This window comes from Engystomops pustulosus, chromosome 2 (genome assembly GCF_040894005.1).
Source record: "Engystomops pustulosus chromosome 2, aEngPut4.maternal, whole genome shotgun sequence".
Taxonomy (NCBI): Eukaryota; Metazoa; Chordata; class Amphibia; order Anura; family Leptodactylidae; genus Engystomops; species Engystomops pustulosus.
In genome coordinates this window covers 32,663,669-32,677,814 of record NC_092412.1, presented here as the reverse complement: position 1 = coordinate 32,677,814, position 14,146 = coordinate 32,663,669, and the positions used below count along the sequence as shown (strand labels likewise).

The window sequence follows — 14,146 nt, the reverse complement described above, 5'->3', positions numbered from 1 at the left end:
ATAAGATAAAAAAAGAGAAGAAGAACAACACCAATCGCTGCACAAGGAAAAGGAGACAAAAAACTATTTGTGAAGCATACACTAGTTCAGAAGTACATTAATCAAAGTTCACATTGTCATTGTTCTTCAACCAGAAAAAATTTTTTAAAAAAAGGTCACATACAATGTTATATTGCGAGGCAAAAACAACATTTGTAAAGATTTGGATGTATTTAAACAGCAAACTTGTTGCTTTCTAGAATCAATTGTGAAAAAAAAAAGAGCCAAGCCAATGGATCCAAAAATCATCAAGCACATGATTCGAATGATGGATGAACATACTTATGAAGAAGGAAATAAAGGAGAAAATAGGATTAAAAAGAAAAAAATTTAGGAAAAAATCTCACAACATATAAATGAAGTGAAGTATGGGACCAATATATCACCCCGCCAATTGCAAAAAAGGTATAGCGAACTTAAAGTCCGTAAACCCGAAACTCTGGCATCCATCAGGAGAAAGATAGCCAAAGGTACATTTTTTTTTGTAATTAAAAAAAAAAAAATCAGATGCCTTGAATAACCACTGTCATTACAATATTATGTTGCTCTTTAACTGTAAACTTTTCGTGGGGAGCATGGTGACAGTATAACTGTAATGTTTTCAAAAAAATATTTTTGTTGGCGGCAATGACCCAGGTTTGCATGAGCTTTCAAAAAGGTCCTGATGAAGGAATGTCATATATTGCTATAAATTACTCAGTTCTATCCGTGTTTGCATGGGATTCCTCTGGATCCTCCTGTTCCCTCATACACTGCTAAACATTCTGGTAGACTTATTTGATTATGAGGTCCATGGTCAGAGGATAAGGACGCAGCCATTTTACAGCTTAAGGCTCAGTCCCATTTTTTGGATTCTGACCTGCGTCTCTTTATATGGTTATAACTTTTGAACACTTTTACTTATCAAAGCGATTCTGAGATTGTTTTTTCCCCACATGTTGTACTTCATTTTAGTGGTAAATTTTGGCTGATAAGTTTTGCATTTATTTACAAAAAAAAGAAAAAAATGATGAATTTTTAGAAAAATTTGTCATTTTCGAAATTCAAAATCACCGCGTTTTCAGGCAGATTGATTTACCACCTAAATAACATTTCCCATTTGTCTACTTTACATTTTCATCATTTTTGAAATGTTTGGATAATTTATTTTGACGTCATGCGGCCTACAAATCGAATAGCGATTTTCCGTATTTTCAGAATTGACTATTTTGGGGATAAATACTGTTTGAAATTAAATTTTACATATTTAGCATCAAAACCCCCTATATAACCAACCCATTTTCAAATATGCACCCCACAAACTATCAGAAACAGCATTTACAAAGATTGTTAACCCCTTGAGATCTTCATAGTAATTGAATCAAAATGGCGGTGAAATTTAGAATGGTCAAATTTTGTCGGTTATACGTTCATTTAGCCCTAAAATTTACACATTTCCAAAAGATAAAAAGAGAAAACCCACCATAAAATTTGTTCTACAATTTCTCCTGAGTGCAGTGACCCCCCACATGTGGACATTACTTGTGTTATGGGCACAGCGAGACGCAGAAGGGAAGGAGCACCCTGCAGCTGCCAGGATTTGAGTTTTCTCGTTGCCCCCTTTTGAAGGCTATAAAATTTTCGCTTTTCCATTATTTGGGCCATGTGACGGCATTTTTTTTGCGTGATGAGATGCTTTTTCCAGTGTTACCATTTTGGGGTTGGTATCACCTATTGTTGAAAATTTAGGAACTTTTTTTGAGGTCATGAGTAGAAAAGCATCAATTCTGTACTGGATTTTTTACTTTTTTTTTTTTCCGTGTTCACCGTATAATCTAATAATCATGTTATCTTTATTCTATGGGTCGATACGATAACGGGGATACCAGACACGAATATTTTTTCTTATGTTTGCCAAATAAAACCCTAATGTGGGGAAAAATCTATCATTTTTGCATCGCCGTCTTCCAAGTGGCATAACATTGTTACGTTTTTGGCTACAGAGCTGGTTGATGGCTTGTTTTTTGCGGGACATTTTGTTCTTTGCAACAGTATCATTATTGAGTACATATGTTTTGTTGATCACTTTTTATTGCATTTTTAGTGGGATATAATAGGTAAAAATCATAATTTTTGGCGGTTTTTTAACGTTTTTTTTACGGCGTTCATCATATGGGTTCAATAGTTATTTAGTTTAATTCTATATGTGGGGTTTGTGTTATGATTTAGACTTTTTTGAGCGTTATATTTCTCTTTATATGTTTTGGGGCTTATGGGCATTTTTAGTGATTTATAAAGTTATTTTTTATTGAAAAACATTTTTTTTTACATTTTTTACTTGATCCACCATGGGATATGAACAAGCAATCATCTGATTGCTTGTTCATGATAATACTCTGCAATACTGATGTATTGCAGGGTATTAGCAGTGCCAGCCTATGCAGATGCATAGGCTGTCACTTTGCCTTTAAGATGACGTCACAGACGCCATCTTAAAGGCACTGCCTTCAGGCTTCTCTGGGGTCCCGATCGGACCCCAGAGGTACCATAGCAGCGATCAGCCCCCCCGAAAATGGCGCGGGGGGGGGCGATCCTGGGGCAAAGACCCCCGGAAGGCATGTTAAATGCCGCGGTCGCGTTGATCGTGGCATTTAACGGGTTAAACGCCCGCGATCGGAGCCCACTCCGACCGCGGGTGTTAGCCGGGGATGTCAGCGGTAGATTACCGTTGAAATCCCCCGGCTAACGATGCCGGTTCGGATGGATGCTATGCAGCGCTGAACTGGCATCGTCTCTGCGCAGTAGCTGTACTGCACTGAGCGCTATTCGCGGGACTCAGCGCAGTACAGCTACGGCGCAGAGCGCTAAGGGGTTAATAAACTGGCTGTGCTTCATAACTAATCAATTTAGCAAAATCGATTAGGTGTTCAGTGAGAATGTATTTAAACTGGTTTCAACGAACCTAAATTACATTACAAATACTGTTGATTGATTTGCGCAAGTAAATGTATATTTTGAAGACATAATAGCTGTCGGAAAGTAACAATGATGTGCCACAACATTGTAATTTTGTTTTGTATTTTGCAAACCTTAAGCACTTTTTTTTGTTTTGTAATAGAAAATCAAAAAAAAAAAACACACCTGAAAAATCATCATTGTGTTTAGAATTGCCACAAGAAACACCTCCGGTAGGTGGATACAATGAAATGTTTCAAATGTCAATAACCTTAATTTACAAATAATTAAACATTCAATATTTCCCAAAGAAAATAAAATTTCTATTGATAAACACTAGAGATGAGCGAGCACTAAAATGCTCGGGTACTCGTTATTCGAGACGAACTTTTCCCGATGCTCGAGTGCTCGTCTCGAATAACGAGCCCCATTGAAGTCAATGGGAGACTCGAGCATTTTTCAAGGGGACCAAGGCTCTGCACAGGGAAGCTTGGCCAAACACCTGGGAACCTCAGAAAAGGATGGAAACACCACGGAAATGGACAGGAAACAGCAGGGGCAGCATGCATGGATGCCTCTGAGGCTGCTTAATCGCACCATTATGCCAAAATTATGGGCAACAGCATGGCCATGACAGAGTGACCGAATGCAATAATTGACCCTGACACTATAGGGGTCGGCAGCAGTGGCAGGCTAGAGAGTGTCATGGCGACATACCCTAAATGGACTCAGGTTTCACCTAAGGAGGTGAGCAAGAAGCGCTGAAATGATTTCCTATGTGAACAAAAGGTTGACGGTATATTTAGTCGATAACACAGCATGGTGGCGACATAGTTACCAAGTTCCATAATGTATGTGGTGAAACACCCGAAAAATGAGCCTGACACAGCTCTTTTGATAAGGGGACGACATGTGGAGGCAGCCATGGAGACGACTTCCATGATTAAGAGTGACAGTATGGGGCATTCATATTGCGCTGCTATGATTGCAACTTCAGGTCTCCAGCATGGCGGCGACAGATGGGCCGAGTTCCACTATGTATCTGGTGAAACACCTGAAAATTCTGCCTGACACAGCTCGTTTGATAAGGGGATGATGTGCTGCATATCCTCTCGTGCTCCAGCGTCTGGGGTATAGAGAGTTGAAATGTGACATTGGTGGATGCTGTGGAGGATCGTGGAGGCAAAATGGACAGGAAACAGCAGGGGCAGCATGCATGGATGCCTCTGAGGCTGCCTAATCTTGGGATGGAGCTGACGGTCCACTGCAAGGCGAGCTTTCGCCTGTCCAAGCCCCTGTCTCTCGGCTCCTCCCCACCCAAAATGGGCCTGGGGGCCAGAAGCGTTTACTTTGAAAAAATTATAATTTTCAAAGCAGGCCATATTTCACCTAGGAATAATGGAATAGCATAGTGGTTCTATTTTTAATTGTTTTTACGGAAATGGTTCCATGATTAAGAGCGACAGTATGGGGCATCCATATTGCGCTGCTATGATTGCAACTTCAGGTCTCCAGCATGGCGGCGACAGATGGGCCGAGTTCCACTATGTATCTGGTGAAACACCTGAAAATTCTGCCTGACACAGCTCGTTTGATAAGGGGACGATGTAAGGAGGCAGTGAACTAGTAGTAGATTAAAGGTGCTGCAGTTAAAACTATGTTAGTTGGATCTTGGGATGGAGCTGGCGCTCCGCTGCCAGGCGAGCTTTCGCCTATCCAAGCCCCTGTCTCTCGGCTACTCCCCAAACAGCACTTCTAAGAACCTTTTGTATAAGATCAAGTGTAGTAGCGTTCTTATAAGTTTGGGATATGGAGGGTGAGGGGAATGTAAACAGATGCGCAAGAAGCGCTGAAATAATATCGGTAAATGATAATTCTGCCTGACACAGTTCGTTTGATAAGGAGACCATGTATGGAGGCAGCTATATGGACGACTTTTGGAGGCAGCTATGGCGATGACGTGTGGAGGTAGCAATGGAGACAACGTGTGGAGCCAGCTAAAAAGACGACATGTGGAGGCTGCTATGGAGACAATTTAATTTGGATAGTGCCTGTATGTGGCAGTCCAAAAAAGTTTTCAAACCAGAGGAGCAGGTAGGTGGTCCTCCAGAAAAATTAAATAAATTGAGTGCCTGTATGTGGCAGTCCAAAAAAGTTTTCAAACCAGAGGAGCAGGTAGGTGGTCCTCCAGAAAAATTAAATAGATTACGTGCCTGTATGTGGCACTCCCAAAAATTGCTTAAAACAGAGGACCGGGTAGGTGGCCCTCCAGAAAAATTAAATACATAGAGTACTATAGCTAGAGCCAGTTGGCCCTGGCAAAAAATAGCCAGTTTCCTCTGCTTTAGTGTACAAAGAGGAGGAGAAGGAGGACAATGAGGAGGAGGAGTGCATACATTATTCAAGTTGAGCTTCTTTCACCTGGTGGAGAATGAAAATCCGCAGAAATCCAGGCTTTATTCATCTTCATAAGCGTCAGCGCTGTCAGTCGACAGGCGTGTACGCTTATCGGTGATGATGCCACCAGCTGCACTGAAAACCCGCTCGGACAACACGCTAGCAGCAGGGCAGGCAAGAACCTCCAAGGCGTACAGCGCCAGTTCGTGCCACATGTCCAGCTTTGAAACCCAGTAGTTGTAGGGAGCTGTGTGATCATTTAGGATGATGGTATGGTCAGCTACGTACTCCCTCACCATCTTTCTGTAAAGATCAGCCCTACTCTGCCGAGACTGGGGACAGGTGACAGTGTCTTGCTGGGGTGACATAAAACTGGCAAAGGCCTTGTAAAGCGTACCCCTGCCAGTGCTGGACAAGCTGCCTGCTCGCCTACTCTCCCTCGCTACTTGTCCCGCAGAAGTACGCGCTCTGCCGCTAGCGCTGTCAGAAGGGAAATACTGTTTCAGCTTGTGCACCAGGGCCTTCTGGTATTCATGCATTCTCACACTCCTTTCCTCTCCAGGGATGAGAGTGGAAAGATTTTGCTTGTACCGTGGGTCCAGGAGAGTGAATACCCAGTATTCGGTGCTGGAATAAATTCTTTGAACGCGAGGGTCACGGGATAGGCAGCCTAGCATGAAATCTGCCATATGCGCCAGAGTACCAACGCGCAAGAATTAACTCCCCTCACTGGCCTGACTCTCCATTTCCTCCTCCTCCAACTCCTCTTCTTCTGCCCATACACGCTGAACAGTGAAGGACTCAACAATGGTCCCCTTTTCTATCTCGCCAACATTCTCCTCCTCTTCCTCCTCATCCTCCTCCACCTCCTCCGATATGCGCTGAAGGTGCCTTGGCTATCAACAAGGGAATCTTCTTCCCCCGTATCTTGTGACGAGCGCAAAGCTTCCGACTTCATGCTGACCAGAGAGTTTTTCAACAGACCAAGCAGCGGGATGGTGAGGCTGATGATGGCGGCATTGCCACTGACCATCTGTGTTGACTCCTCAAAGTTACTCAGCACCTGACAGATATCAGACATCCATGTCCACTCCTCATTGTAGACTTGAGGAAGCTGACTGACCTGACTACCAGTTCTGGTGGAAGTTGACATCTGGCAGTCTACAATCGCTCTGCGCTGCTGGTAAACTCTGGATAACATGGTTAATGTTGAATTCCACCTCGTGGGCACGTCGCACAACAGTCGGTGAGCGGGCAGTTGGAGGCGGCGCTGCGCTGCCCTGAGAGTGGCAGCATCTGTGCTGGACTTCCTGAAATGCGCACAGATGCGGCGCACCTTCGTGAGCAAATCAGACAGATTGGGGTATGTCTTGAGGAAACGCTGAACTATGAGATTTAACACATGGGCCAGGCATGGCACATGTGTCAGTCTGCCGAGTTGCAGAGCCGCCACCAGGTCACGGCCGTTGTCACACACAACCATGCCTGGCTTCAGGTTCAGCGGTGCCAGCCACAGATCAGTCTGCGCCGTGATGCCCTGTAATAGCTCTTGGGCGGTGTGCCTTTTATCGCCTAGGCTCAGCAGTTTGAGCACCGCCTGCTGTCGCTTAGCGACGGCACTGCTGCTGTGCCTAGAGCTACCGACTGATGGCGCCATGCCCACGGATGGTAATTCGGAGGAGGAGGGGTGGGAGGAGGTATAGTAGGCCTTTGAGACCTGGACCGAGGTAGGCCCCGCAATCCTCGGCGTCGGCAGTATATGACCAGCCCCAGGGTCAGACTCGGTCCCAGCCTCCACCAAGTTAACCCAATGTGCCGTCAGCGATATATAGTGGCCCTGCCCGGCAGCACTCGTCCACGTGTCCGTGGTCAGGTAGACCTTGTCAGAAACGGCGTTGGTCAGGGCACGGATGATGTTCTCTGACACGTGCTGGTGCAGGGCTGGGACGGCACATCGGGAAAAGTAGTGGCGGCTGGGGACCGAATACCGAGGGGCGGCCGCCGCCATGAGGTTTGAAAGGCCTCGGTCTCTACCAGCCTATAGGGCAGCATCTCCAGGCTAAGCAACTTGGAGATGTGGACGTTGAGGGCTTGGGCGTGTGGGTGGGTTGCGCTATACTTCCTTTTGCGCTCCAGCGTCTGGGGTATGGAGAGCTGAACGCTGGTGGATGCTGTGGAGGATCGTGGAGGCGAAGATGGAGTTTTCGCACGGGAGGTGTTTGGGCCGGGGTCCTGGGCAGGGGGCTGACTAGCAGATGACACAGGGGAAGGAGCAGTGGTGTGCCCGGCCGGAGGGGAACGGGCTCGGTGCCATTGAGTGGGGTGTTTAGCATTCATATGCCTGCGCATACTGGTGGTAGTTAAGCTAGTAGTGGTGGAATCCCTGCTGATCTTGGTTTGGCACAGGTTGCACACCACAGTCCGTCGGTCATCCGGTGTTTCTTTAAAGGACCTCCAGACTTCTGAAAATCTAGCCCTCGCCACGGGAGCTTGACTACGAGCAACATTTGGCGCTGATGCACCAGCTCTGGCCCTGCCTCTTTGTCTGGCCCCACCACTTTCTCTTCAAACCTGTTCTGCTATAGGACTCGCCTCCGTCTCAGAAGCACTGTGTTCACCCGGGCCTATCAACCCAGCTTGGGTCTGTCACCTCATCATCCTCCGATCCCTCAGTCTGCTCCTCCCTCGGACTTCCTGCCCTGACAACAACTTCACCACTGTCTGACAACCGTGTCTCCTCATCGTCCGACACCTCTTTACACACTTCTTCCACTACGTCAATAATGTCATCATCACCCACAGACTGCGACCGGTGGAAAACCTGGGCATCGGAAAATAGCTCAGCAGCAACCGGACAAGTGGTTTGTGACTGTGGGAAGGGTCCAGAAAACAGTTCCTCAGAGTATGCCGGTTCAAATGCCAAATTTTGCTGGGAGGGGGCAGACTGGGGGGAAGGAGGCTGAGGTGGAGGAGCTGGAGGAGTGCTGATTTCGGTGACATGGGTGGACTGCGTGGAAGACTGGTGGACAAATGGCTAGAAGCATTGTCCGCAATCCACGACATCACCTCTTTGCACTGTTCTGGCCTCAACAGTGCTCTACCACGAGTCCCAGTAACTTGAGACATGATGAACCTAGGGAGTATAGCTCTGCGGCGTTCCCCTGCTCCCTCATCAGCAGGTGGTGTCTCACCCCGCCCAGGACCACGGCCTCTGACCCCTGCAGTAGTTGGACGCCCACGTCCACGCCCTCGTCCTCTACCCCTAGCCCTCGGGTTAAACATTTTCCAAATTAAAGTGTAAACTTTAAATTTTTTTTTTTTTTTGTTTATTTTTTTTTTATTTATTTATTTTTTTAAACAAAACGATGCTATCCTATTGCTATGGCTAGTTTCTAACCTACACTGACAGCACACAACTGGATTTTGTGCTGTGCCTGATGACTTTGAGTTATAAAAAGAAATAAAGGTAAAAAAAAATAAATCAGCAGACTCTGCCTAATTCTAATCAAACCCCTAATAAATTGTCCCACTTCGGTGTTTGAGGTGGATATGTGTGTCACTAAGAGCTAAACACAACGGTAGCAAGTCTCCCTGCAAATTCCTCACATTATGGTACTAGCTGCACTACTAATGGCAGCAAGCCCAGCCACAGGCAAACCAAAAAAAAGTAAAATAAAACGTTATTGTAGCCCTAAGAAGGGCTGTTGGGTTCTTGTAGAATCACTCCTGCCTAACACTATTCTAATAGAACACCCTAACGCTTTCCCTGACCAGCAGCAGCTCTCTCCCTAGCGGCATCCAGACAGAGAATGATCCGAGCAGCGCAGGCAGGGACTAGTCTATTCCAGGGTCACCTGATCAGGCCAGCCAACCACTGCTATCGACGTGTAAGGGTACCACATCATGCTGGGTGGAGTGCAGAGTCTCCTGGCTTGTGATTGGCTCTGTTTCTGGCCGCCAAAAATCACAACGGCGGGAGATGCCATTTTCTCGAGCGGGCGAAGTATTCGTCCGAGCAACGAGCAGTTTCGAGTATGCTAATGCTCGAACGAGCATCAAGCTCGGACGAGTATGTTCGCTCATCTCTAATAAACACATATTTTAGGTGGGCCATTTTCCATATTAAGACCAATATACACTCACCGGCCACTTTATTAGGTACACCTGTCCAACTGCTCGTTAACACTTAATTTCTAATCAGCCGATCACATGGCGGCAACTCAGTGCATTTAGGCATGTAGACATGGTCAAGACAATCTCCTGCAGTTCAAACCGAGCATCAGTATGGGGAAGAAAGATGATTTGAGTGCCTTTGAACGTGGCATGGTTGTTGGTGCCAGAAGGGCTGGTCTGAGTATTTCAGAAACTGCTGATCTACTGGGATTTTCACGCACAACCATCTCTAGGGTTTACAGAGAATGGTCCGAAAAAGAAAAAACATCCAGTGAGCGGCAGTTCTGTGGGCGGAAATGCCTTGTTGATGCCAGAGGTCAGAGGAGAATAGGCAGACTGGTTCGAGCTGATAGAAAGGCAACAGTGACTCAAATCGCCACCCGCTACAACCAAGGTAGGCAGAAGAGCATCTCTGAACGCACAGTACGTCGAACTTTGAGGCAGATGGGCTACAGCAGCAGAAGACCACACCGGGTGCCACTCCTTTCAGCTAAGAACAGGAAACTGAGGCTACAATTTGCACAAGCTCATCAAAATTGGACAGTAGAAGATTGGAAAAACGTTGCCTGGTCCGATTTCTGCTGCGACATTCGGATGGTAGGGTCAGAATTTGGCGTCAACAACATGAAAGCATGGATCCATCCTGCCTTGTATCAACGGTTCAGGCTGGTGCTGGTGGTGTCATGGTGTGGGGAATATTTTCTTGGCACTCTTTGGGCCGCTTGGTACCAATTGAGCATCGTTGCAACAACACAGCCTACCTGAGTATTGTTGCTGACCATGTCCATCCCTTTATGAGCACAATGTACCCAACATCTGATGGCTACTTTCAGCAGGATAATGCACCATGTCATAAAGCTGGAATCATCTCAGACTGGTTTTTTGAACATGACAATGAGTTCACTGTACTCAAATGGCCTCCACAGTCACCAGATCTCAATCCAATAGAGCATCTTTGGGTTGTGGTGGAACGGGAGATTCGCATCATGGATGTGCAGCCGACAAATCTGCGGCAACTGTGTGATGCCATCATGTCAATATGGACCAAAATCTCTGAGGAATGCTTCCAGCACCTTGTTGAATCTATGCCATGAAGAATTGAGGCAGTTCTGAAGGCAAAAGGGGGTCCAACCCGTTACTAGCATGGTGTACCTAATAAAGTGGCCGGTGAGTGTATACTGGTTTTAATAGTATATAAAGCATTTCAATTACCTGAAGTGGCCTAAAAGATGACCATGGTCACAGAGGTGCGTGGGGCCTTAGAGGCCTAACGAACGTATAGACTTTTTGAATTGACTTAAATATAACACTGTAGTAACCTTTAGGATGCACAATGTAGCTCCTTTGGTTGCTTCAAATGCTCCTGTGCACCCTTGGGTCGTTTTGTGCCTGCTTGGGTTCGAACACTCCTCTATGTGTCCCCTTGCAATGAAGCCACATCAACAATAATAACGTTGATAAGCGCATGCCGATCTTCTGTGTGACGGCAAAGGTCGAAGATCATAAGAGAAGCAGAACGACAATAAGAAGGACATGAAGGACCCAAGGAGGCAAAAAACCATTTGAAGAAGAAGAGGACCTAGGGCAGTGATGGCGAACCTTTTAGAGGCCGAGTGCCCAAACTTCAACCCAAAACCCCACTTATTTATTGCTTGGTGCTAACAAAAAATTAAAGCAGTATCTTATTGCTCCCTGGTCAACACCTTTCAATCATATTGGCTTCCTGAGGACAGCAACACAGTAGAAAGATGGAAAATTGTCATCATTTTAGCTTCTTTTCAGTTTCCCTCTGGGGCCAGCAGGAGTTCCTCCAAAAATAATCCGACCCTGTCTAATTCTCCCTCTTCCTACAGTCCCAAGTAGCAAAGTAAGTATGAAAATATGACTGAAAGCAGCATCTTTTAAGTTGCTTGGAACTGCAGGAAGATTCTTTGAGTCCTGTCTGGTGTGCTGGGGCTATGGTCCGGGTGCCCACAAAAAGGGCTCTGAGTGCCGCCTCTGGCACCTGTGCCATAGGTTCGCCACCACTGACCTAGGGGGAACATTATAAATGGGATTAGACTGTTATTCCAGACCCCTCCCAAAATTGATGGTACCATTCCTAGATACTACAGAGGATGTGTGAGTATATGGTGTGAGACTGTGACAGTAGCATTTTCCATCCTTGGCTTATACTCGCATGAATGTGTTTTAAGTGTTTTCGTTGTGAAAATTGTGACATATGAACTGTAATGGTGTTGGCTTCACCTTAACATTTTTAAAAAATTTCATCATAAAAGACACATTGTCAAAAATTAGAAAGGTATAGATGACATGAACCTGTTAAAGTTATGCAAGTATAATTTTATCTGTGTTTTTTTAGTTGGTAATTTGTTTTCATGTTCTCCAAAATATAGAGTCTGAATGATGACGAAGTAATAACTTTACACATGGAGGAAGTATCACCCCTGGTAGTGGAAACAATACAGGGAGATGCAAGCAATCCTTTGTCATTGGATGAAAAACTTGAACAATTCAAACAACATGTCACAGACTTGTGTGACAACATCAGGCAACTTGTGCTTGACTTGAGCCAACAAGTAGCAGAGATGAATGCCAAACTGTTTCCCAAATAAGCCATTGTGAGATTTTTGTAACAAGGGCAATGTTTGTTTGAGTTTATTTTGATATGTTTGTGATCTTACATATAACAGGCAAATCAATATTTTTATTTAAAAACGTTAATAAAGTTTGTTCTTGATAAACTTAAAAATTTTCCATGTATTAATTTTCTAAACATCATAAAAAATGAAAATTTCATCCATGATAAGGATTTTGAGATATGTGCATGTAAGCAACATGAAAAAAAATGTATTCTTGTTTTTAAAAATTCACTGTACCATACTTTTTTTTTAAAAAAATCACATGAGCACAGATTAAAAAAAATTATTGGTTTGTGTAAAAAAAAACATTGGACACTTCTGTTGCAATGGTCAGGAAAGTGTCAGAATGCAGACGTGTTACATGTGTGCATTGGCTTAGTGCCGTCTTCAACTTTTAACACCACCCTCGGGCTGCAGTGTTTTTGCACCTGTTTGTGCGCCTAATTGCAAAAGTCGCAAGTGATGAATATCATTAGGCGCAGCAAAACATGTGGAATTGAACGATAGATGAGGGAAAGGTGGTTATTTTAGCTGCGCGGCTAATTTGACGTTTAAACGCAAACAGTGCGCAAAAACGGTGCGCCTGAATGAAAAGGCGCAAAAACAACAGAAAAAACGAGTGATACATGTGGCCCTTTGTCACTAAAATCCTATACAATATTTCAGACTAGGAGTGATGGTCAGGCTGGGTTACTGATCCATACACAGACCTCTAGATGCCACTTCATTTGAAAATTTAATCCCTTACGTCTCAATGTGTCAAAAGTGTATATCCATTGTAGTTCTTTCCTTTTTAGGATGTCTTCCCTATCACCCCCTCTGGGCAGAGGAGGTATGCGATCTATGAGTTGAAACCTCAAATCCCTTTCTAAATGACTCACTTCAGTAAAGTGCTTAGATACAGGTAGATCTTTTCTTCCACTACGTATGGTGTAGCTATGTTGGTTAAATCTTGGTTGATCTTAAATTCCAAGGTGGTCTTGCCCAGGGCCGGCTCCAGGTTTCAGTGGGCCCCTGGGTGAAAGAGCCTCAGTGGGCCCCTTAATAGTGAACTCATGTGACGGCATTAAAAACAGGTAAACTTAAAACACCCAAATATGAAACATTTTATTTAGATACATTGTAAAGAGATGAACTTTAAAAGAACATAAGTGCAATGTATCCAGGGACTTCCATGCATTGTAAAGATGTAAACTTAAAAAGAACAGTGCAAAACATTTGTAAAAGTGCAATGTATCCGAGGACTTCCAAAGGAATAGGCCTTTTAAATAGTTATTCTTGTTTTTTCAGCTGCAAAACGGTGTATTACCTGATTAAAATCTAGACATTGTGCTTCTTTTTTTTTTTTTAATAAAATTTTATTTAACAAGAGAAGCATACATCAATCAGGTTACAGTCTGATAATACAATCATATAGACATTTCTTACATCAGCTTAGCCTTCAAGGTGGCATTAAGGCCTATATCAAGTAGATTTGTCGAAGTGAGCCGAAACCAAGACTGTCCAAGAGTGTTCCAGATCAGGTAAGTCCAAAGTCTGTTATTGTTTTTGGTGAGTAAGTGGATAGCATTTCTTCAGGCGGAGGTAAAAGAAATGCCTTGGTATAAATTGGCATGTGCTGCTTATTTATCTATGTTCAGTATGCCTGAAAATGTTTTATAGGCTTCTCGAATAACGGAAACAACAACAAAGGGTGTAAACAATTAACACTCACATAATAACACATATAAGGTAACCTTGCCCAAATATTCAGAGAGTTTAGAATCTCATTTTACTTCTTATTCTTGGAAGAATTTGGAAGATGCCCAGATACCCCACTGTTTTGTAAAGGCGGTTAAAGAGTTATACTGCAATGAGAGAGCTTTCTCATAGGCATAGTTCGTATTAACCTGCATTATGACTTCTCGGATGGACGGGCAGAGTGATTCTTTCCAGTGCCTGGTTAGAGCTAACTTAGTGGC

The 14,146-nt window shown here is 44.4% G+C and overlaps 1 long non-coding RNA gene across 1 annotated transcript in view; it reads left to right on the top strand.

Annotated features, from left to right (window-relative positions):
• Window positions 1–12,215, top strand: part of LOC140117439 (uncharacterized) — a 36,503-nt gene extending 24,288 nt beyond the window's left edge. The window contains exon 3 of the long non-coding RNA XR_011853020.1: window positions 11,940–12,215. This is a non-coding gene — a long non-coding RNA (uncharacterized lncRNA). The remainder of the gene's footprint in view (window positions 1–11,939) is intronic.
• Window positions 12,216–14,146: the final 1,931 nt, after the last annotated feature.